This window comes from Mesoplodon densirostris, chromosome 7, assembly GCF_025265405.1.
Source record: "Mesoplodon densirostris isolate mMesDen1 chromosome 7, mMesDen1 primary haplotype, whole genome shotgun sequence".
Classification (NCBI taxonomy): Eukaryota; Metazoa; Chordata; class Mammalia; order Artiodactyla; family Ziphiidae; genus Mesoplodon; species Mesoplodon densirostris.
Window position 1 is genome coordinate 88,240,273 of NC_082667.1, and position 26,223 is coordinate 88,266,495.

General features: G+C 42.6%; 1 protein-coding gene and 1 pseudogene across 2 annotated transcripts in view; one reads left to right on the top strand and one right to left on the bottom strand.

Moving 5' to 3' along the window:
* LOC132494222 (ferritin light chain-like) overlaps positions 1–22,121 on the bottom strand; it is a 44,750-nt pseudogene extending 22,629 nt beyond the window's left edge.
* Positions 22,122–22,419: 298 nt separating this feature from the next.
* LOC132493270 (forkhead-associated domain-containing protein 1-like) overlaps positions 22,420–26,223 on the top strand; it is a 146,020-nt gene continuing 142,216 nt past the window's right edge. For both annotated transcript variants that reach the window (XM_060103621.1, XM_060103622.1), the window contains exon 1: positions 22,420–22,431. The gene's annotated coding sequence lies outside the window, so the exon portion shown is untranslated. The remainder of the gene's footprint in view (positions 22,432–26,223) is intronic.

The window sequence follows — 26,223 nt, forward strand, 5'->3', positions numbered from 1 at the left end:
CTTTTTCTGTTGTTTCAATAGCTTTGTTTCAGTATGTTTTGTTCTGTAGCAGAGGTTCTGTGACATGCTTATCTTCCTCAGAGGTCCAGAAAGCCTGCGAGTCTGTGGGTAAAGAAGGGTAAGGAGAGAGAGGGAAGGAGGATAGAGAGCGGCTCAGGGCTGACATAAGGACAGTGTTCTACAGCCTCCTGGGGTGAGGCTGGGGTGCACAGACACCCACGACTAATCTAGACAGAAACTGAGGAATCAAGGGGACGACCACTGTGAAGTCATGTGGTCACCTCTCCCTCTAGAAATAAACATTGCCCTCAGTAAGTCTCCTCCCACCCCAGAAGAGCATTAGGAAGGTCTGGAGAGGGGGATTATTGGCAGAAATGGAAAAATCAGGTTGAAGGGATTAGCCTGGAGCAGAGAGACCAAGAAACCCAAGCCAGTAGGTGGAAGGCAGACTTTTCATGGAAGTCTCCAAGCCCAAGTCAAGTTCTGGGACCACCAAGTACAAGTCAAAGAGTGCTCATTTAGCCCCTTTGGGCCCCCATGGGAGTGGAGGAAGACTGGACAGAGAGGGAGAATTGAAGGTACAGTATTTACTATGGGATTTAACTCCTGAAAGGCCTCCCAGTAGCTTCAGATCTGCTCAAGAATCCTTCATGTCCTGCTGGTTTGCAGTGAGTGGCTCACAGCTTCAAGGCCTCCTCTGCCAGATGGAGAACTATTTCAACCATCCTGCCTCTATTTTGGACTGTAGCAATGCAGACAGGAAACCTGACCCCATTTTCAGGTTCTAAAGAGAAATTCTAAGTACCTGAAGGACTGAGGAACATGGTGGCTTTTATTTAAGATGGGGAGCTAGAGAGCACATACCTGGACTTGGGCCTGCAGCAGCACCAAATTGCACCAAGAGTTCCCTTTAGTTTCTCTCGCATCTCTGTTTCTCCTTTTCTCTCTGCTGGATTAGCCACGGGGACTCCAAGTTCTTCATTGTGTGGTCCTGGTACCAAGATTCTCCTGGGACTTATAAAGCTATTCACCTTCTACACCGAGCACTTCTTATTTTTTCCCCAGCAACGTTAAGTCATCCTTAAGAGGAGACAGGTGCTAGCTCTTAAATATATTTTAGTCATCCCTTTGTACATGAAGTGCTCTTTCTTGGAGACTGCTCCTGACGTGGCGTTCACCGTGCTCTCAGCTGGCCTCCTGAAGTTCTGCCCTGCCTTCCCCACCAGGTACAGTTCAGGAGCTGCCTACCTCAGGGTGATAGGTTATCTTCTAGTTGCTTTATTCCTGTCCCTTTTACATTTAGAGAATCTAATTTGAATACATAAACTTCTCTGTGACCACAGCTTTATTTGCAACCCACAGGTTTTGTTATGGCATATTTTCATTATCATTCAATTAATAAAATTCTAATTCCCATTGCAACTTTATCTTTGACCTACATAATGATCAGAAGTATGTTTTTAATATCCAACTATTTGGTAAAATATTGGTTATATATTTTTAAATTTCTTGCTTATTCGGAGTCTTGTTTTATAACTGGAATATAGTCAATTTTATAAATGTGCCATATGCACCTAAAAATTTCTGCATAATATATATATTCCATCATTGTTGGTGCAGTGTTTTATGTAAATGTAGGCCAAAGTTTTTAATGATGGTATTCAGATATTCTCTAATCTGCTGATTTGTTCTTGTGGTTCTACGTTACTTATCTAGGTAATTTAGATTTTTCTATTTCTACTTAGATTTTTGGAATTTCCCTTCATCTATTGCATTGAAGTTTAGATTTATAATATATCCCTTGTAAAGTAACAGTGGGTTTTATTATCCTGCCTTATCACCAGTGATACTTTTTGCTTTCAAATCTATGTTAACATTAAAAAATCTTCTTCAATTTTACTTATTGTTGTTAGGACATAAGTTTTGAATCCTTTAATTTTCAATCTGACTCTTGTCTCTTGTAGGTGGCATAGAATTAGGTTTTTTGTTTGTTTCAATAATCCTTGTCCTTTAATTTGAGTATTTACGGTTAATGTATTTTCTTATAGACCGTTTACTCCTCGTTTACTATTTGTCCCACCTTGTTATGTTCTTTTTGCTCTTCTTTCTTCCTTTTAGATTTCTTCAAATTCCATTTTCCCTTGTATTAGCTTGTTATTTTTACGTAAGTAGCAGTTACACATGTACCATGACTTATTAGCTCTTTTACTGCTTCTCAAGCAATGCTGAGATCTTAAATTTCTTTTACTACTTTTCCTCTTCCATTTGTTTTAATACATTCTAATTTTTGATATATTTTATTATTACTCTTTTGTGCTGTTAGATTTTATTTAGGTTTATCCACTTATTTATCCTTTCTGTTATACATAATTCTTTATAAAGTCCTTATTTTCATCTGTGATAATCTTCCTTCTACCTGCGGGTCTCCCTTTATAATTTAATTCAGTCAGTTCTGATGAGAACATATTTTCTAAATTTTATTTGTCTGCAAATTTCCTTATTTCATCTTTCCTTCCAAACAACATTTTCTCTGCCTCTAGAATTCCCAATGGGCAGTTCTTTTCTTTAGCACTTAAAAATGTTATTCCATTATTTTCTAGTATCCAGTTTCATTGAGAAGAAAGCTGTAATCTTTTTTTTTTTTTTTTTCTTTTTGCGGTATGTGGGCCTCTCACTGCTGTGGCCTCTCCCGTTGCGGAGCACAGGCTCCGGACGCGCAGGCCCAGCGGCCACGGCTCACGGGCCCAGCCGCCCCGCGGCATATGGGATCCTCCCAGACCGGGGCACGAACCCGTATCCCCTGCATCGGCAGGCGGACTCTCAACCACTTGCACCACCAGGGAGGCCCGAAAGCTGTAATCTTAATCCTATTGTTCCTTTGAAAGTAATCTCTCTTTCCTCGGGCTGCTTTTAAGATGTCACGATTTTCTTTACTATCCATGAATTGTACTGTGGTGATCTTAGGTGTGCTTTTCTTTGTATTTGTTCTTGTTGCATTCTTTAGTGCTTATTGAATTTATGGCTCCACATATTCTTTTTAGTTTTAGAGAACTCTCAGCTGTTAATATTTCTGAAATATTGTTTTCATCCCAATCTCTCTCTCCTTTTTTCTTTGGACTCCAGTTTACACATATGATAAAAATGTTTACTGTGGCCCATATGTCTCAAATGCGCTTTTGTGTACTTTTTATTCTTTTCGTTTCCCATGTTTTAGTCTTAATATTGTTACTACGCTATCTTCCAGTTCCCTTACCTCTCTTTACCTGTTTCCAATCCACTACCGAATTTTAAATTTCGTATAATTTTTAATTCTATCAGTTCAACTTCAATCAGTTTATAGTTTCTAGTTGTCAAGTTAAGTTCTCCAATTTGTCATCTATTTTCTTGATCTTGATAATATTTACCAAAATATGTATGAACTTTAATGTTTAGGTCATCTATGATTTTGATTCTGTTTTGTTTTTTATTCTAATTCTCCTTTTCTTGGTAGTCTTGGTGGTTCTTCAGTGAATACCAGACTTGGGATATGACAAGTTGTAGGGAACCTGAATGACGTTACAGTTGCCCTTTGAACAACCTGGGTTTGAACTGCACAGATCCACTTATACATGGATTTTTTTTCAATAAGTAATACAGTACTACATGATCTGTGGTTGGTTGAATCCTCACATTCAGAACCACAGCTAAGAAGGGCCAACCATAAAGTTATATGTGGATTTTTGACTGTACAGGGAGTCAGTGTCTCTAACCCTTACCTTGTTCATGGGTCAACTATATTTTCTTGAGGAGAAAATTTCCTATTCTTAGGCAGGGAGCAGAGGGGAAGATCACCTCAGTCACTGGACCAACTTCATACTCATTTTCCTTCTTTATAAGGTTCAGTGTAGATGTTGCATCAAACTTCCTAACACACAGACACACAGACACACACACACACAGAGACACACACACACACACATATGTAGAGACTTTCAATGTCCTATTTCATATCATTCGTTTTCCATTGGGCCACAAATCTTTCATAGGTACTGAACCCCAATTTTGTCTCTTCAGCATTATGAGCCAACTAAGTCTTTGCTTTGACTTCAGTTAGCTTTTGTTTGACTTCTTAGCATCTTGCCTTATCTACCTATTATACATGGAAAATACTGCAAGGGAACACTGTTGCTGAATCCAGCTCTGTTCTCTGAATCTTTACTCTCTCTGTGAGTTTGGTCCTTAAAATTCTAGCTGCCTTGTTATTTCTCAATTCCAACTCTGGTTTCCTTAGTCCTATGACATTGTCCTAAGATCTACTGGCTTTTCTACCTCTTAGGAGCCACATTTGGTTTCTCAGACTTTTGCTCTTCATCAGTAGTTTCTAAATGACTGGGCTAGAAAAGCATGTTCAGAATATTGTTCTCACTTCAGTGAGTTTCTTTCTCTATTTTACTTTTCTAGGTCATGGCTACCTCAGTAGCTTTCTAACGCTCACAGTCCAATGTTGCTTATGATTTATTTGGCCTTTCTAGTACGTTTTCCTAAGGTAAACTGATATAGTTGGAAACAGAAGTTTGTACCCACCATTTAAACAATTCTGTTTTGTCTTTCTATGAATTCTCTTTTTGTCCCATCTTCTGTCACTTTTTCCTACCCAAAATTCCCATTCTCACAGATAGATTATTTTAAGATTAAAAATTAAGATTTTTAATTTTATTTTTAATTTTTAATTATTTTAATTTTTAATTATTTTAATTTTTAATCTTATTTTAAGATTAAAAATTAAGGTAATATGATAATTTGGAAAGGAATTAATTTTGCTATGAACAAGAACACAGATTGGTGAATGGAATACAGAAGGTTCCTTAAGAGCTTTCTCATCTCTAAGAGTAGTATCCAACCATCAGTACCATTATAAGTTTGTCAACTATGGAACAAAGCAGTCTTTATAAAATCAGCATTATTCAATAATCTCAAAAACTTCTTCACTTTCCTGCTCATGCCACGAATTTCCAAATGTTCAATAGGAGCAGGGAATCACGGGATGGGACATGGAGAAATGGCCTGTCTTAGTAACTATAAATATTGGAAGAATGAAATTACAAATAAAGAGGGTTTTCTATGAATATATTTGAAGTGTTTGTTCCTAAAGAACTTCTAGAATAAGACTCAGAAGTTTAACATAGAAACACCTCTTGATAAGTATGAAACTCAGTAAAATTTATCTCATCATAGTTTTTTCTTTTGTGTTATGTGATTGTCAGAGTCACACAAAACTGTGTTTTTCTGGACTTCACAGATCTTCTTATTTTTACTCTAGGATCAGTGACCCTACATTTTTGAAACGTGGTAAAATCGTTAAAATTGGAACATTTCCCCAGAATCCAGGGCATATGACTTACATTTCTGTAGAAGGCAATATTATATTTCTGTCTAGTTCTGGGGTAAACATTTTCATACCTGCCAATCCAATTTGACTAATGTATCGTTTTTACAGTGCATTAGTGTAAATTAAATGGTAAATTCAGTCAAACAGTCATTTCATACATCAAAAAGGAAAATCAGTCAACACAACTGTCTGACTGAAATGAATGAAGAAAACAATTCAAGGCAAACAACTGTCCCAGTAGACTTGTATAAATACAGTAGTGGTGTCATGTGCAGAATTAATCTTCCCTCACCCTTAACTGGAGAACACTCTGCCAGCCAATTCAGTCACTCAAATGATACTGAATTATAATATTCCAGTTTCATTTACTCTCACTTACTGGTGACTGCCCTTCCTTCTCCTTCATCTGTCCATCAGTGGAGAATGTCAGAGCAGGAAAATAGTAATATTGGCCTATTGTAATGTACTGTCTTGAATTCTACAGCTTCAAAATTCTTAGGCTAACTCAATGATCTTAAAGAGTCTGGTGCAGCAAGGATATGTGAATTAAATCGCAGACCACTGGCTGACCCTTGCAGCACTAACACCCCTTATTCCTGGTTCTAATATATCACAGAATACTCAAGAGGAAGGTTTTGAGTGGTCAGCATAAATATGGCTCCAAAGCAGGCACATGGAAAAGAAATGTTGTCATCTCTGATCCACTTTAAAGTTGACTTGTCTTTTACTCATAAACCAGATTCAGTGTGAATTCTGTTCTGCTAAAGGTTAGAGAATCTGTTGGAGGAGTGTGGCCAATTCTTTTGAATTGTTTTACTCTCTTTTTGTTTTTTTTAACATCTTCATTGGAGTATAATTGCTTTACAATGCTGTGTTAGTTTCTGCTTAATAACAAAGTGAATCAGCTATACATATACATATATCCTCATATCTCCTCCCTCTTGTATCTCCTTCCCACCCTCCCTACCCCACCCCTCTAGGTGGTCACAAAGCACCAAGCTGATCTACCTGTGCTATTCGGCTGCTTCCCACTGGTATCTATTTTACATTTGGGAGTGTATATATGTCCAAGCCACTCTGTTACTTCATCCCAGCTTACCCTTTCCCCTCCCCGTGTCCTCAAGTCCATTGTCTATGTCTGCGTCTTTATTCCGGTCCTGCCCCTAGGTTCTTCAGAACAATTTTTTTTTTAGATTCCATATATCTGTGTTAGCATACGATATTTGTTTTTCTCCTTCTGACTTACTTCACTCTGTATGACAGTCTCTAGGTCCATCCACCTCACTGCAAATAACTTAATTTCATTTCTTTTTATGGCTGAGTAATATTCCATTGTATATATGTGCCACATCTTTATCATTCATCTGTCGATGGACACTTAGGTTGTTTCCATGTCCTGGCGACTGTAAATACTGCCGCAATGAACATGGTGGTACATGTCTCTTCTAATTACGTTTTTTTAAGGGTATATGCCCAGTAGTGGGATTGCTGGGTCAGACAGTAGTTCTATTTTTAGTTTTTTAGGGAACCTCCATACTGTACTCCATAGTGGCTGTATCAATGTACATTCCCACCAACAGTGCAAGAGGGTTCCCTTTTCTCCACAGCCTCTCCAACATTTATTGTTTGTAGATTTTTTGATGATGGCCATTCTGACTGGTCACACAAAGAACTTTGGCATGGTGTTCATCATCTAGCTTATCCTAACATGCAGACATTTATGAGAGTAAAGTCAGGTCTTTGCCAGAGTAGGTGGCTTATTTTGGCAAGTGGGTCCAATCAAGAAGGACAAATGTAGGCTGCCAGAGTAAATAAGGAGAGGAAAAACAAAAAGAACGAGACATATCATTCATCAGTGATTTTCCCCCCAATATTCTTAGCCTCCACCTATCTCCATCTTACTGGTAACACAGGAACTAGACTGAACTATCAGGTAAAAGGTGTCTACAGAAACTGAGGTAATATAGAAAATAAAATAATAAAATATAAAATTGTAAATTTTCTTCCTAAGGATAATTGAGATGATACTTCAATAATAACATAAGATCAGGGGAAGTCTAAAGAAATTTTAGAAAACTTGGATAAAGTAAGAAAACCTCTCTTCACCAGCTTTCGAATGTTTGAGAGACACCAAGACATGTGGGCCAAGTTCTGGAGAGAAGGGAAACACAGATGCAAGCTTGACATTTGGTGCAGCTTTTCTCCTTGGGGCATTTGCTGATTCAACTCATACAGCCTAGGAGCTGAAAAGCCAAGGAGTTCAAAAGACTGTAACCACAGAAGCCAAACGGCAAGAGCTCAAGCTAAAAGCAACAACTAATGGAATGACAAGCTACACATATCCTTAGTTTCACGGGGCTGGGGGAACCATTACATTTAAAGCCTAACAAATACAAGGGTAGTTGGGAATAGGGAGAATCCAGACTTTCACATGGTAATCCCAAAGGGCAACACCCATAGAGGAAGGACAAGACAGAAATAGAGCACCCTTCACACAGACTGAAAAACAGCTTTGAATGAGCTCAAACTGAGAATGGACTAAGGTTTCCAATCCCTATAGTAACTGTGTGCCATGGGCAAAAGGAAATCGTTTCAAGAGAACAATAATAACATCCAGAATGTGGAGGTATCTTTATAGTTTCCTAAAATAAGTTAAGCCCAATTTTAATATACAAAATAATTGGACATACCAGGAAAAAGACTAAATGATCAAAAGCTCAAAAAAAAATAAAAGAAAGAAAGAAAAAAGACAATATAAATGGACAAGGAGGACAAGAGTTAGTAGGCTTTGGTTAAAAAACAAAACAACTAAGATTAAACAAAGAAAATAGACACACGGCAAATATGCATATGAAAAGATGCTACACATTCCATTTCATCAGGGAATTTTAAATTAGAACAATAATGAGATACCACTACACACCTATTCAAATGGCTAAAATCCAAATACTGAAATACCAAAGTTGTTGACAATGCAGAACAAGTGAAATTCTCATTTGCTGCTAGCAGGATACTTGGCAGTTTCTTACAAAACGAAACATACTTTTACCATACAGTGATCGAGTAATCATGCTCTTTGGTATTTACCCATAGGAACTGAAAAGTTATGTCCGCATAAAACCTGCACATGGATATTTATAACAGTTTCTTCCATAATTGCCAAAACTTGAAATCAACCAAATGTTTTTCAATAGGGGAATGGATAAACAAACTATGGTATATCGGTACAAAGGAATAGCATTGAGCAATAAAGAGAAAAGGCTATGAAGCCATGAAAAGACATGGAAGAAGCTTAAATGCATATTGCTAAGTGAAAAAAAGCCAATCTGCAAAGGCTACATGCATATTATATGATTGCAGCTATATGAACTTTAGGAAAAGGCCAAAGTGTGGAGACAGTCAAAAGATCAGTGGTTGGCAGAGGTTGTGGGGAGGGAGAAAAGGATGGGTGAAGCACGGAATTTTAAAGGCAAAGAAACTCCTGTGTATGGTTCTGTAATGGTGGATTCAGGTTATTGCACATTTGTCAAAAAATCATATAATGTACAAAACAAAGAATGAAGTTTAAAGTAAACCATGGACATTAGTTAGTAATAATGTATCAATATGGGTTCATTAACTATAACAAATGTATTACGCTAATGTAAGATGTTAATAATAGGGGAAACTGGGTAGAGAGGTAAGGAGGTATGAGAACTCTGTCCTTTCTGCTTAATTTTTCTGTAAACCAGAAACTGCTCCGAAATAGTCTGTTAATTGAAAAAACAAATCTAGACCTGCATACAAAACTTGCACGTAAATCCAACCACAGCAGCATTATTCATAAGAGCCCCAAAGTGGAAATAACCCGAATGGCCATTTACTGTGAATGGATAAATGAAACATAGTAATATCCACACCATGGAATATTATTCAGCCATAAAAAGACATCAAGTACTGGTGCATGCTACAACATGGATGAACCTTGAAAACATGCTAAGCAATTGTATGATTCCATTTGTATGCAATGTCCAGTCTAGACAAATCTGTAGAGACAAAGTATATTAGTGGCTGCCTAGGGTTTGGAGAAATGGGGGAGTGAGTGACCTATAATAGATTCTTCTTCTTTTGGGGGGTGGATGAAAGTTCTAAAATTGATTGTGGTGGAAGATGCATAACACATTAAATTGTACATTTTAAATAATGTGGAAAGTAAATTATATCTCAATGAAACTATTATTTAAAATTATGATTTATGTATTAAGAAAAGGACAACATGTACAATTTAAGCAAAAATGATCTGTGAAATGCAACCAAAAGAAACTTCTAGAATTAAAAAAGCTGAAATTAAGCACTCAGAAGATCGGTTGAACAGTACCTTAGTCAAACAAAAGAAAGGAATCCAAATGTCAATTAAAAAATAACTACACAAAAATTTGGAGGGAAAATGATGGAAAACAGAGAAATAAGTACTTAAGACATATAGAGTATATGTAAAACACTGTGTCTAGCTAGCCCCAAGTCACACAGCCTAGGGAGGAGACACACAGCCTACCTGAATCACAAGGACTTCTCCAAAGTAAAAATGAGGTTCTGATGCCAGAAGTGGAAGGAATGAATTACAAAGAAAAAGAACAATGGTAAACTATAATGTAGATATACATCGGTAAATACATAGGTTCCCTGGGGTTGTGATCTGGTACAACAATAAAAAAAAAAGATAAGACTCATAGTAGAGGCTGCTAGATTCTGCTGAGGAAAATGTCCAGGGAGGGAAGAGTTGATTTATTTCATTATTTTTTTAGAGTCCACATATAAGTGACATCATGCACTACTTGTCTTTGTCTTATTTCACTTAGCCTAGTGTCCTCCAGTTTTATCCATTTTGACTTAAATGATAGGATTTTCTTCTTTTCTAAGGTTGAATAATATTCTATTGTATATATATACCATATTTCCTTTATCCATTAATCTACTATGGACACTTAGGTTGTTTCCATACCTTGGCTCTTGTGCATAATGCTACAATGAACATGGGAGTACAGATATCTCTTCAAATCATGATGATGTTTCCTTTGGATATATACTCAGAAGTGGGAGTGAAGAGGAACTTATGACACAAATCGACCATGTGTAAAAGATGTTGTAGGAATGAAAAAGTCTGAACACCTAGGAAGAGTGTGGAGTATGTGGAAAGGTCATTGTTCCAGGTCATACATAGTTTAAAATTATGACATTTCAGTGAGCCTGTGTGCATGAAGGCTTGCTTGTATTTTGGGATTTGAATACAGTGCAAAGAAGTGTTGCTAAATTTTCGATCAACATCAAAAAAAGGGTGGAAATGTTTTTTCTTTGATTATGAAACTACAGGAAAGGCAAGCCTAGAATTCTAGGCCCACTAGAATTTTCCCTGATGATAGTGCTAGTTTAGGAGAAGAAGAAGGATCCAAGGCCATAGAACAATTTTGAAAGCAAAAGAAGACTGCTGAGTCTTCACCCCGTGTATGAGGTTCAGTTTTACTGGCGTATGATGAAGTGGCCTTGACACAGCCGGCAGAGCTCGCTGAGTTGTGGAAAATGGCTCTTGAAGCTACAGGAAATGGACAGGAGACATAGGAAAGGAACAAGGTAAATCCCCAAGAGTGGAAGGACAAAATCAGTCAAGAGGAAAGTCAACAGTAGAGAAGAAAAGCAGTCAACTTGACAAATAAATCCAAAAGCTTGTTCTTTACAAAGATCAATAAAATAAGCAATATTTGGCAAATATGATAGAGATGGGACTAGCTATAAAACAGAGTGAATTTTTTTTTAATTACAAAAGAATACTATGGTAGCTTTATACCAACACATTTGAAAATCTGGACAAAATGGCTGATTATTGATTAGTTACATGCAGCCATTATTTATACCTGTTTTGAGTAGAGAATACAAGAAGCTTTATGAAAATAGAAAATATAATCAAAGATATACACCTTAGAAAGACATGAGTTACTTTCCAATGTATATAAAAAATTAGAAGAGTCCTAATACAAAAATCAGATATGGGGCTTCCCTGGTGGTGCAGTGGTTGAGAGTCTGCCTGCCGATGCAGGGGACACGGGTTCGTGCCCCGGTCCGGGAAGATCCCACATGCCGTGGAGTGGCTAGGCCCGTGAGCCATGGCCACTGAGCCTGCGCGTCCGGAGCCTGTGATCCACAACGGGAGAGGCCACAACAGTGAGAGGCCTGCGTACCGCAAAAAAAAAAAAAAAAGTGAGTGACAACTTAAATGATATATGGAATATTTTGCTGACTTACAAGAACATGCAGAATTAACTATGACCCAGTTGAAATGTTAATTTTATTTTAATGTGTATGTTGGGGTGGAGTCTTCAAGGTGCCAGAAGACAAGCATTCATCCATCCTGTTTGGAACTGCAGCACACAGACACCTACAGTTACCAGTTCTGTTCATTCCACAGAATCATCTTGAGAAAACATACTGTTTTTTATGGACCTGGTATATATTTTAATTAGTTTGAAGAATTTCCCAAATACCTGTTAATATGTAGTTCTCCAATTCCAATCTTGCCACATCCTGTACCAGTGACACAGCACATATGAGTTTTATTTCTCTTTCTTTCTCTGGGTTGTTCAGAACCCAACAAAAGAACAATGGAATGTCATCAAAGAGATCAGGGTTCTTGACTCAGATTTACCATAAAATAATAGTGTCCTCTTGGGAAAATTATAGTTATTCTAGGCCCCTTTCCTTTTCTTTCCTTTGACAGAGCTGCACTAGATGACCCCAAGTAACATCGCACTCTTTGCAGTAGTAGCTTAGATGTTATTGGTTTTCTGAAACAAATGAGGACAATGACACATGAAACTGTGCAACATCTGTGTAACTATGTTTTCTTAGAGTTGCCTCCATTTTACAGATGATAAGATGGCTGAGCACAGAAGTAAATGTTTTGACCAGAGGTTCCAGAGTAGATGGAACTGAACCACAAGTTTCCTTCTTTCCTGAAGCTCACTTAGCCAAAACATAGGCTTCTGAATATTAAGCTGTAAAGCATATTATCAGTATGCTTTAAAAGAAGTGGTTCTTCTAGGATTTCCAGTTAATAGCAGGAGGTTTTGAAATTCTTCAAAGATGATCTAATTTTGTGAGATTTACAGCTCTATTTTCCTGTCAAGCAAGTTGTATTAGTGCCAATCATCTGAGCTTCTGGATGCTTCTCTGAACCTCTTGAAGTTTTCTTCTTGCTATCTGAAATTCATGCCAGATAAGCCTTTTTCTAGAGCGTATATACAGACTTGTGTATTTTTTTACAGAAAAGCGATGCAGTGAGTGAGGATGGGGGTTAAGCCCTCATTCTCAGAGTGGTGTTGAGCTCCTGGTGAAATATAATCATCGTTTCCTCAGAATCGAAAAGCAGTTATCTCTAGTTTTCAATCCCATTAACTATTTATACATTTATGTATGATACATGTATTTATTGTACCTACTAGGTGTGTTCTCTTTGGGAAGTACAAAGCTCTTTGAGACATAGGTTGTTCATTTTTTTGTTTTCCCACAAATACTGCGATCTTTTGAGCAGGAAGGTCTATATTTTACTAACATCTAGAACCAGCAGTTAACAAGGTGTCTAAGATGTAGTCAATAAATATGAAATACATAAATGAACACATATTTAAGGAAGGGCCAGGACATGAACAAATAGAAAATTTTCATTTTCAGTCACAAAGCAACCAGAGACATAAAACTGATACAGACAACAAGTGCTACGGTCATTCAAAGAAGGCATAGAATAGATACAACAAGGATCTCCTCTATGGCACAGGGAACTCTACTCAATATTTTGTAATAACTTATAAGGGAAAAGAATGTGAAAAAGGAATCACTGTGCTGTACACCTGAAAGTAACACAACATTGTGAATCAACTATACTTAAATTAAAAAACAAACAAACAGACAACAACAACAACAAAAACCCAAAGAGGTCTTAGAAGTTTTTATGAGATTCCATAAGAGAAGCCATATGAGGATGGGAGAGATGGCTTTTGAATCAATTCAGAGGAGAAGTCACAGAGAAACTTGTGTTTGACCTGAACTTGAGTCTCCATTAAGATTGCAACGCAGGGATATTACAGATGAAGGTAATCACATAAACTTACTATACTGAAACTTGCAGAGGTTATGAGCGTTGTTCAAGATCCCAAAGCAGGTGCATTGTGGAATCAGAATTTTAAGTGAGGCCTAATGAACTAAAAACAAACAAACAAAAGAACAAGCCCTTTCTGTGATACCATGTTGCCTTTGAAGTCGTTCTATTGGTGGGTTCGTAGAAACTGGTTCCAGTGTTTCTGGCAGGAATGACTAGCTCTGTCCCCCCACTGTCCTCCGCCCCCGAGTTGATCCTCAAAGTTTCCTTTAGAATGGACTTGCTAAAATGCAGACCTGCAAGTATTCATGACGCCTGTGTCCAATCATTTCTCCTGCCATTGCCTACTTCACTTCTGGATTATATGAACAATTCACTGTCTTCTTTTATGCTTTTCCCTCCTCCAGGAATTCCTTTCTCCCTATGGGGCACCTGGGAAACCCACTTCAGTTTTCAAACCTCAGTTTGCATATTATTGTCTTTTGTGCAGTCTTCTTTTGAGTGTTGTGATCACACGCTCCTTTTTGCTACCCTTGCACTTCTGCATGCCTGATTGCTGCACTCGCTACACTGTATTATAATTGTATTTTTTACATATCTCTATCTTCTCCTGGGCAACATTCCTTGGGGCCAGGGACTACCTTTTTTCATCTATTGATGTTGTCTTAGCATGTTACTTGTTGTGAAGTAGTTAGTTATAAAAAGGAGATTTGATTAAATTGAAAATTGTTATGTACATATTAGTTATTATCATTTACAGATATAACAGGAAAAAATATTAATGTTGGTGCTGAAAGTTCACTTCTAGTGAATGGTGGTGGTACTTGACTTCACATATTATTTTCCCCACTATTTTATATCTTTCTACCTGATATGTCTTCTTTATTTCCATCTATGTTTCTTTATTACTACACCAAGAGAAACAGGGATAAGAGTAGGGCTAGGCCATACTTGGCTGGAATAGTAAAGAAATTGTGTGGGGTTTTGGTGAGAAAATCCTGAAGCATACAGGTCTGCATCTTCCCTTTGCTGCATGTGGAGGGTTCTGCTTCTAAAGACTTTTATTAGCAACTAATCAAGATGGGAGTTTGGGTTTTTTTTTGTGTGTGTGGTACGTGGGCCTCTCACTGTTGTGGCCTCTCCCGTTGCGGAGCACAGGCTCCGGACGTGCAGGCTTAGCAACCATGGCTCACGGGCCCAGCCGCTCCGAGGCATGTGGGATCTTCCCGGACCACTGCGCCACCAGAGAAACCCAATCAAGATGCTTTTGCACAAGGCTCCTGATAAGCTTTTGGTATACTAAGAGTAAATCAGAGTTAACGTAGCTTCTGATTTCTTTTACATTGTCAATGTGGATGATCATTTTTTACTGCTGGGGGTGGTGGTGGTGGGGAGTGAGGGAATGTTCCTTTCGTGCTCCTGATGTTTTAGTCCTGTCAAGAGAGCTCGTAGGGTCCTATCAGCACTGCTTCTTTACTGACTCTGCCCCAGGGTGATCAGGTGACTTATATAGAAAGCTTGAAAAGAATTAAGCGTGCATGCTTGCCTTGACTAATTCTGTTCTCTCCCTTGAGAGTGTGAGTGAGTGTCTTCTGTTTCTCTCATTCTGTGTATTACTAGTTAGTAAATCTGCCCCATTCTGGGGTTCAGTTATGTGATCACTTCATTCAAACTGGATTCTCAAGCCAGGGTTATCAACAGTAACAGGAATATTCGGCCCTGCATCTTTTCTCTTATTTTCTAATTTATGCCAAACCAAATGGAATTAAGGCATTGTAGCTGCTGAAAGGTAATTAAAAGACCCTAACATTTGGTGCATTACCTGGGAACACTGAGAAATAAAAAGAAAGGAGCAGACATTTTGGAGAGGAAAATGCCCACGTGGAAAATACTTTGGTACTGCCAAGGAAGGTATTCCAGTGCCTTGGTCTTTAATGTATGGTGGGATGTTGGGACCTTTGACTGTTTGAAAATATTTAAGTTTGTGCAGTAAACTGCTGAAGCCTAGAAAAGGTTTAAGACATGCTGTATTATTCTCCCGTGCTTTTTGTAACATACTACCACAAACTTGGACGCTTAACACAATAGAAATTTACTATCTCACAGTTGTAGAGGCCAGAAGTCTGATATCAAGGTGTCAGCAAGGCTGCTCTCCCTACAGATGCTTTAGGGGATATTCTATCCCTTGCCTCTTTCAGCTTCTGGTGGTTGCCAGCTTCCTTGGCTTGAGGCCACATCACTCAGTTTTTGTCTCTGTCTTCACATCACCCCCTTTCTGTGTCTGTATCTTCTCTTTTGTCTGTCTCAAATGTCCCTCTGCCCTTCTTGTATAATAAGGACAATTGTCATCCTATTTAGGATCCATCCAGATAATATAGGATGGAAATCCCATGTCAAGATCCTTAATGACATTTGCAAAAACATTTTTTTTTTCAAATGAAGTAACCGTCAAGGATGAGGACATGGATATATCCTTTTGGGGGCCACCATCCAACCCACTCTACCAGCCGTAAGATACTTTGATTTTGGCTGATGGCTGCAGCTTATGGTGTGGGAAAGTGGCTGTTTCTTTCGAGCCACTTAAGTAAAGGTCTGACATAAAGAAAAGGGGCATTAGGGAGTTGCAGGTGACTGAGCAATACCTGGAGTGGAATGAATAAGGCACCTGGAGGGTCTTTAGTATACCTGGCACTTGACTTGAGAGTGTGCAGGAGTTTACAGGGCAGAAAAGTCTCAGGCAGCTGTCCATCAGCCAGCTGCTGCAATAGCAGCCACAGCCAACTGTACCCTTCAGGTACAGTTTTTCCCAAGCAGGCTTGACTGAGACAAAGACTCAATTGTAAGGAAAACATGTTTTATAGAACTTGTCGGCATTGACACATATGGTCTACCGTAGGCTCAAGTGACTCCCCTTACATGTGGACCCAAGCTGACACTGGATTTGTCAATTATGTTGGAGAAAGAAATGTTCTCTTCAAGGCAGCTGCCTTTGGTCTAGGCAGTTCCATAGCAGAAGGCAGTGAAAATGGCCATGGCGGCATAGGACTGTCTAATCTACGCCTCAGAACTGGAGGTGTAATGTCACTAGACAGAACCCATAATTAGTTCAGTACTGCAGTATGAACCACAAGGTCATCAAACAGGAAGGATAGCTCAAGAGTCCACGTGTGATAGATGCTCAGGGCTGTGCACTGCACATGGCAAATTCATAGTGACAAATCAACGTCAAGCTAAAAGATTCCTCCTGGTTCGAAGTTCGCAGGTCAGAAATTTCAAAGAAATGGCATAGACTAATGGACATCCTAGTGAGGCTAAAACCAAAGAGACTTTCTCTTTCTCTCAAATGCCATTGAGTTTCTGCTATGTTCCTTGGTCAAATTCTGTACTGGATTCTGGGAACAAAAATGTGCCTAGTTTCACTCTTCTAGGAGTGGGGGATTGGCTTGCTTTTGAGATTGTTTTTAAATTTTGGGGATAGTGCTGTAAAATCAAATTGTATCGTAGTAACTCTTCAGACTCAGCATGGTTCTTGAGAAGCTTGATAAACTGATAAAACAGCCAAGGCCCTGAGAGACCCAAACCCGTATCAGTCTGTTCTCTGTGTCTGTGAGTCCGTTTTTGTTTCGTAGACAAGTTCATTTGTGCCGTATTTTAGCTTTCACATATAAGTGAGATCATATATTTGTCTTTCTCTTCTGACTTACTTCACTTAGTATGATAATCTCTAGTCCATCCACGACGTTGCTGCAAATAGCGTTATTTCATTCTTTTTATGGCTGAATAATATTCCATGGTATATATGTACCACATCTTCTTTATCCATTCATCCATCAGTGGACACTTAGGTAGCTTCCATGTCTTGGCTATTGTAAATAGTGCTGCAGTGAACATTGGGGTGCATGTATCTTTTCTTTCTTTCTTTCTTTCTTTTTTTCTTGTCACAATGCATGTGGGATATTAGTTCCCTGGCCAGAGATGGAACCCATGCTCCCTGCACTGGAAGCACGGAATCTTTTTTTTTTTTTTTATTTTTTTTTATTTTACAAATTTAATCAGTTATACATATACATATGTTCCCATATCCCCTCCCTTTTGCGTCTCCCTCCCACCCTCCCTATCCCACCCCTCCAGGCAGTCACAAAGAACCGAGCTGATCTCCCTGTGCTATGCGGCTGCTTCCCACTAGCTATCTACCTTACGTTTGGTAGTGTATATATGTCCATGCCGCTCTTTCACTTTGTCACAGCTTACCCTTCCCCCTCCCCATATCCTCAAGGAAGCACGGAATCTTAACCACTGGACCACTAGGGAAATCCCAGGGTTGTATGTATATTTTTGAATTAGAGTTTTCTCCGGGTCTATGCCCAGGAGTGGAATTGCGGGACCCTATGGCAGCTGTATCTGTTCTCTGCACGTCTCACATCAACCACCTGCACTCCAATCCTTGCTCTCAACGTCATCTTCAGGGAACCCAACCTGCGACAGGGACCTTGACAAGAAGAAATGGCTCAGGGAAAAGCTACCTGCACAGGGAGGAGATAGAGGCCATCGACCCTGGGGTGTGGCGGGGAGAGTGGGCACAGAGATTTGTCATTTCACCCCCGATACTCAGCCCTCCTGGCTGCCCCACTCTAGGTCACCTCGGGATACAGAGGTGACCCGGTTAGAGTCCCTGCCTGTGCAGGAATCTAGGGGCACCAGCAGGTCTGAATAATATTAGTGCAGGGTCTCCCCCACGGCACTGGGTTTATTTGGGGCGGGTCATCCTCTGCTGGGGGCCCCTCCTGGGCACTGTGTGGGGTTCAGCAGCATCCCTGGCCCCACCCATTTGATTCCAGGGTCCTCTCCCACCCAGTAGTGACCACCACAGATTTTCCCAGGCATCACCAAAAAACTGGGGGAGGCGGGGGCAGGATGGCCCTGGGTGAGGACAGCTGTGTTGAAGCAACCAGCCTGGCCCAGGGCAAGGTCTGCCCCAATCCCGTCAGAGCCTGCATTTAGAACTGCCCCTTCCCTCTCCCACCTCCCCTGCCCTGCAGTGGTCTCCGAGACATCATCCCCATGTAATCCATCACACCTTCTCAGTTTACTGTCCCCAGCACCTAGAGGAGTGTCTGATGTGTAGTAGATGCTTCATAAATACTTGCTGAATAAAGGAGTTGAATAAAGGGATGAGTGGATGAATGAATGAAGGTTACCATGGAAGGAGGGGGGAGATTCCCTTTCTGGCTCTCGGGGGTTGGGAGATCAAGTGAGAGATCCGTGCTAAATAGGCTGACCAGCCTTCTGGGGTTCCCTGGGAATGAGGGTTTCCCCACAGTTCCAGCTCTCAAACCTGAGCGGTCCTGGGCAAACTGGGGGGGTGGGTGTTGGTCACCCTATGTAAACAGTAACAATTCCAACTGCAATAGCAATGGCCAAGGACCTCTAGGGTCTTACTGACCAGGCAGAGTTCTTTACCTGGCGGGGAAAGTGACACAGGAGGGAGGGAGGAGTCTAAGGAAGAACATCCCACACGACAATGTGTGCCAATGGCCCTGGGCCCAAGGTCACACCTGACCAGGGCTTGCTTTTTTTTTTTCTAGTTTACTTTTTCCCACGTGGGTATGCAATTGTCCAAATGCCATTTATTGAAAACTCCTTAATTTCCCCACTTTCTGTCATATCACGTTCTCATATATCTCTTTCTGGACCTTTATTCTATACCATAGAGCTTTACGTCCCATCCTGGCACCACTAGGGTTGTTTCATCACGCTAACTTTATTTTTTATTCATTTATTATTTTGGCTGTGCCGTGCGGCATGTGGGATTTTATTTCCCTGACCAGGGATTGAACCCGTGCCCCCTGCAGTGGAAACTCGGAGTCTTAATCGCTGGACCTCCAGGGAAGTCCCCAGGGCTTGCTTTGACATCCATCGAATGGTGGCGGGTGGACTCGGGGAGCAGCTGTCTGTGAGCCATCCTGTGTAGAAATGCAGGGTGGAGGGCAGGACAGCTGGAGCGGGAGGGGAAGAGGCGGAGGAGGGAGGGAGGGAGGGTGGACGAGAGACAGACAGAGAGTTTCCAGAGACAATAGCTCTGGCCATGTCCTAGGGCATGAAAGCTGAAAATAGCTTCTAGTGCCAGGAGCCTTGGAGCCGCAGCCTGTGAGCCAGGGTGACTGGCTCTCCTCTCTGGTGTGTGTGTGTGTGTGGGTAGCTCTGGGCTTCTCAGGCTGGGAATGGGGTGCACGGAGCAGGGACGGAGTAGGGACCCTTCTCTCTGGGACCTCGCGGGCCATCCTTAGCTCACAAAGCTGAGCCACTCCTGGCCCTACGAGTGGGGGGCTTATCCTCCCTGTCCCCTGGATCACACCCCCTCACACACAACTTCCCCATGTGTGCTCCCAGCAGCCAAGAGAATCTGTTTTTAAAAGATTTGGGGGAGGGGGGTAAACATACAAACAAGAGCAGAATGGATACTTTTTCAGAATGGGAATGGCTCTGTGTAACCCCACCCCCAGGGAAACCACAGTCCTGACCTCTAACACCCTTGACGAGTCAGCCTTGGTCTGGGCTTGCGGACCCATGGAAGCTTCCTCATCCCCTCTTTCAGACCCTGTCTCTCCCTCGGCATCTTTGTGAGAAGTACCTGGGGAAGTGGCACTGCTAGGCTGTACTGCTGCTAGAACTCCACCTGGGCTCCACCAGGCTCCAGCCCCCCGCCCTGTGCACCTCTCTGACCCTGAGGCACCTCAACTGGTAGGAGTGGCATCACCTTCCCTCCCGGGACTTGTGACACTTAAGGGAGACACGGAAAAGACAAGCGTTTGGCTCCCTGGCTGGCAAAGAGCAGGTGCTCAATTGTATTAAGTGTCCATATCAGTGAGGCTTCTCCAGACAAACAGAATCCATAGGGTGTGTGTGTGTATATACACACACACACGTACATATGTACACACATACAAAAATATACAGCTGTGTATATATGCAGTATGCATACAGACATATACACATATAGTATATGCAATACACACATACATATATACACACATATACAAAATGCATCGTTTGTATATATACAGTATGTATACACACATACAATACACATATACACTATACATACACACATATAAAATGCATAGTTTGTATATATACAGTATGTACACATGCATATAGCATATGCAATAGACACACCTAGGTACATATATATCATACATATATACACACATACAAAGATATTTAGATGTGTATATATACAGTATACATACATATATAATATATGCAATACACGTACATACATATAGACACATATATACACCTACATATAAAAGCATGTAGCATAAAAATATATATGTACTGTACATATAAATTCATCATATATATACATATATATCATATATATAAGATATATACACATACATATACACAATGTATACACACACATACACACCTATATGTAAATATGCGCATGTAATACACATATAAATACATATGCAAGTGTGTCTATATATAGTATATACGTATATACATATAATACCTATGCAACATATACACATACAGGTATACAACATATATACACACCTATATATAAATATACACTGTATACATACATACGTACAGCGTACATATACTGTATATATACACACACCCATATATCAATACATGGGTGTGTGTATATATACAGCATGTTCACATTTATAATATGTATACTATATATACACACATACATACATGTATACAATATATACACACACATATATAGGCTTGTATGTATACTGTATATAGTACTTACACATATAATACAAACGCACGCACATATAAACATGTGTATACATATATATAATATGTATACACACATATACAAATTAATAGGCTTGTATATATTCAGTATTTTTACATATATAGTTTTGTTTTAAGGAGTTGACTCATGTGACTGTGAGGCAGGCAAGTCCGGGCAGGACTCTGGGCTGGAGACACAGGGAAGAGCTGATGTCCCAAGGCCACTGGAGGAACAGTTCCCTCTTTCTAGGGAACCTCATTTTTCTCTCCAGTCCTTCAACTGATGGACGAGGCCCACCCACGCCGCGGCATTGACAGTCTCCTTTACGCAAAGTGGACCAATTTCAGTGTTAATCTCTTCTGAAAAATACCTTCCTGGCCACATCTGGAATAATGTTTGTGGTTGCCGGGGCCCCACGCAGTGCGCACATGAGATTAACCATCCCCGTGGCGATGATGACACTTTCTTTTCTCCCTTGAACATTGTCCCTACTATTCCAATTAAAATGGCAGTGCCATGAGGGCAGGGCATTTCCTTTTTTGCCAGTACTGAGCGTCCGCGGTCTGGTGCCTAGCATAGGCTAAATACACGGCATTTTTGTGAACAGAAGCCGGGATTCCAGCTGTCATATTTAATGAGGAATTATAGTCTTCTTATTGGGGGGGAGGGGGGGTGTCACGGTACTTCAAGGGCGGGAGTCGAACCCGCTACCCCAGGCCCCGAGGGGTCTCCTCGGGTCCCCACTTCGGGCCGGTGGGTGTGGCTGGGGGCAGCCGAAGACGTGCGTGCGTGCGTGCGTGAGAGCGGGCGTGTCCACAGGGTGGGCCGCGCGCGCCGTGAGTGGTTCGGCCCGGTCCCCGGCTCATTGTGCTCGCCTCACGCAGGCCTGAGTTCGCAGCAGCGCTGGAGGCCCGGGGCCTGTGACCACAAAGAGGGAGCCGGGGGCCGGACAGGAGCGCGGCGGCGGCGGCTGAGGCCCAGGCCAGGCCCCCTCCCCTCACTGCCCGGCTGCCTGTTTGCTCCGCCCCCGCCGGCGGCGCCGCGCCCCTCCCCCAACCGCCAGACTAGCACGGTGCGGGGGCGGCGCGCGAAGACATGGGGGAGAAGCTGGAGCTGAGGCTGGAATCGCTCGTGGGGGCCGAGCCCGCCGTCTGCCCGTGGCCGCTGCCGTTCTACGTAAGTGCCACCCGTCCCCTCCTCCCGGACCCCCGCCCCTCTTCCCCCACGGCGCGCGCTGAGCCCACCGAGAAACGGAGCGACTCGAGTCGCCAGACCTTCTTTGGAGCCCCCCTTCCCGCCCCGCCGTGGTTCTCCGCGGCCTTTTCCAGCCCCCGCGCGCAGGGTGGGCAGAGGGGAGCCGGCGCCGGCCGGGGGCGCAGACTCGGCCGCGGGGACCCCGGGCTTCTGAGGGGCGCCCGAGCCGGTCTTCGGTTGGCTCTGCAGGGCTGGGGACCCCGGTCTCCCCGGGCCTGGACTGCCGGCGGGCTTGCCCTTCTGTACTTTAGGATTTGACATGTAGGGTTTCTTTTGCCTGGTAGTTTATTCTTAGCGCTGTCAACGTGCTTAGGTTTTTTTTTTTTTTTTTTTGAGGGCACCCTTTCCTCCCTCTCTCCAGTTTTTTGTGTTTCTGTTTTGTTTTGTTTTAGTTAGGCATTTTGTCCCTCTGATCTTGAGTGGGTGGGCTGGCAGGACACTTGGAGAGGAGGCGTGATCTTGAGTGGCCTTTGGAAAATGACACGCCAAAGGGAAATTTACACACAAGTCCGGTGATTCCAGAAATACAGGGTGTCCGGCCAGGTGGGCGCCCGGCCCCTCGTCTCCTGTGGCGGCGTGGTGCGCGTGTACCTTGTCTCAGGGTTTACGCTTGGGCCCCGCAGCCCACCTTCCGGAGGGAAAGCGCAGCGGGCGGCTTGGGCCGGCGCCTTTGGGGCGCCCTTTCGTGCGCTCAGCTTGCGGGGGACCGGCCTCCAGGCGACCCGGCGGGGAAGCCCGCGCGACCCGCGCGTGTGTGTCAGTTTTGTGGAAAGTGTGTCGCGGCCGGGGTCGGGACGCTGGGACCGCCTGGAGCCGATGTTGACTCCGAGACCCGGTTCTCCGCAGTTATCTGAGGTCCGAGGGTTTCCAGCCCTCCACTGCGCACTGGCGCTTTCTATTTTTGCCCTTCCTGTGCGTGGAGGCGCGGCTGAGCCTGGGCTCTGGCTTTTCCGGTTGGGTAACTCCAGGCGGCCCGGGTGGGCGGCCTGAGCAGCAGTGGGCCGGGCGGGGAGACATGCCAGGGGAGGGAAACTGCAAGTGGGGAGAACCTTCAGAACTCCAGCTGATCCACTTGCCTCGCCTCCCCGCCCCTCTTACTGCACTTGTCATGCACGGGCACATTTTTCAAAATGTACTAATTTGTGTATCCTTAGTAGCCGTGAAGCATAGTTCACTTGTAGTGCACAGTTGTAGGAGTTTTGATCGCCATCAGGCGGCAGAGCAATCCTGTCATCCCATTTGCTGCCCTTTGGCGCCAGGGTGCCTCTAGCCTCTTGGCCACTAATCTCCTCTCCGTCCCTAAGGTTTTGGCTTTTCCAGAAAGTCAGATAAACGGAACAACAGCATGTAGCTTTTTGATTCTGGCTGCTTTGGCTCAGCAAAACCTATGCGAGATTCCTCCCGGGTTTGTTTTTTGTTGTTGTTTTAAATATTTATTTAGGTAGTTATTTACTTGGCTGTGCTGGGTCTTGTTGCGGCACATGGGATCGTCATTGCCGTGTGCAGTATGTTTTAGTTGCGGCGTGGGGGATCTAGTTCCCTGAGCAGGGATGGACCCCGGGCCCCTTGCATTGGGAGTGTGGAGTCTTAGCCACTGGACCACCAGGGAAGTCCGTCATCCCTGTTGTTGCTGGTATGATAAGCCACTCCTTTTTCTGGCTGTGTTGTATTCCATTTTCCGTTTGTCCATTCGCGTGCGGGTGGCAGGACTTGTGGGATGTTTCCAGTTTTGAGGGGATCAGGAATAAAGCTGCTGTAAACATCCCAGGGCAGGTTTCCATGTGAACTTGGGTTTTTACCTCACTTGAGAAAATACTCAGGAGTGGGACTGGGGTCTGTGCTAAGTGTATGTTTAACAACCCTTCTGCATCTTAGAAATTGGTATTTTTGAATATTGGAAGAGTTTAGAAATCCACTGTGACCCAGCACCCAGGCACTTGAAACGAAGTTGAAAGTTCATCTGGAGATGGTCACGTTGTCCCCGTCACTGTCTTTTCTTCGAGGCAGAGCGAGGCCACAGATGTGTAACCCCTGTAAGGAAGGCCTCGTGTGTCCAGGCCCTGGCGGGACCTGGCTGTCTAGTGGTGGGCGGTTCTGCAGTGGAGAGCGTCTTTCCCTTGCTGGCCGGACCTCGCTTGGCAGGGTGCGGGGTGTGCTGCCTGCCTGGCCGGGCGCTCTTTGTGCCGGTCAGCAGCCATTCCTGGTGTGTCTGTCCTACTACCAGGCAGGCGGTCAGGGGCCCTAGTGACGTGCTCAGCGAGCCGCAGCCTTCCTAAAGCTTTGCGGGTAATGTCTGCTACCCTCCCATTTCCCTGCTGAGGAATTTTGCTTTCTCATGGGAAGTGAGGGGCCAGTACTTTATAAGAGTTCATATTTTGTGATGACTCGATGCTGAATACATTAAGAAAATGGGCTCCTTCCAGAAGCTTAACTTCTCAGAAGGTCAGATTTCGCATGTGACTGCACGTTTGAAATGAGTGAGCTTGTTTGTTCATGGATTCATTCATTCTGCAAGCACCTCCTGGATATTTACAGTGAGTGTTCCAGGGGGCGCGGAGGACAATAGACAGTATTCCTTTTTTTTTTTTTTGATTTTTGAATTTTATTTTATTTTTTTATACAGCATGTTCTTATTAGTCATCAATTTTATACACATCAGTGTATACACGTCAATCCGAGTCGCCCAGTTCAGCACACCACCATCCCCACCCACCACGGCTTTCCTCCCTTGGTGTCCATATGTTTGTTCTCTACATCCGTGTCTCAACTTCTGCCCTGCAAACTGGTTCATCTGTTTGAGACAGCTTTGTACTTCCCGCTTCCAGGGGCTCTTGTGTGGGCGCTGCGAAGCGGGGTTTTAGATGGTGCAAGGTGGAGGGTGGGCACTAGAACCGGTGCCCAGTGTCCGGGTATGCGTGCGCTAGATGGGGCGTGTGGCCTAGGACTCCTGCCGGCTCGGTGACCCCGGCCGAGTGCTCTAAGGCTTCTAGGTCTCAGTATTCTCATCTGTAGCATGGGCTGAACAGGACTCACTCTCTCTGGAGGTTACAAGGTCGAACTGTGTTAATGCTTGTAGACCCTACAATGTAGAACACTTAGGACAGTTTGGAGCATCGTTAATTGTTCCACAGATATTACCTGGTCTGTTGAACGACTTTGCCTGGTACACGCCAAAGCGATTAGGAAATTGGTATATCCCAGCTTCATTTCCTTTCCATTAAAACAGGGCTCAGGAAAAAAAAATCTGTTTTTCAGTAGTCGTATCATATAGTGGAAAGAGCACTGGTGTGAAGGCAGCTTAGGGTTTGAATTCCAGGGCTTATGCTGTCTGTGGCCTGGGCAGGTTACTTTTGAACTGCAATCCCCACACTTGTAAAATGACATTAATAACCACTCTTTCTGTGGGTTCTTAGAATTAATTAAGCAGGTTATGTGTGTAAAGTATCCTGGCACTTGAATGAGTTGTCAGAACCAAGGGCTGCTAGAGACGATGCTTCTGCCCTAGGTAATCTTCCCTTCTACTGGGCAGCAAGTAAACACAAGCACAGTAGTCAGTGCTCTGGAAGAAGTGAGTTCTGGTGCTATAGAACACAGAATCTCTTTTTTCTTTAATTTAATTTTTATTTTCTATTGGAGGATAGTTGATGTACAATATTGTGTTAGTTTCAGGTGTACAGTAAAGTGATTCCGTTATACATGTATCCATTCCTTTTC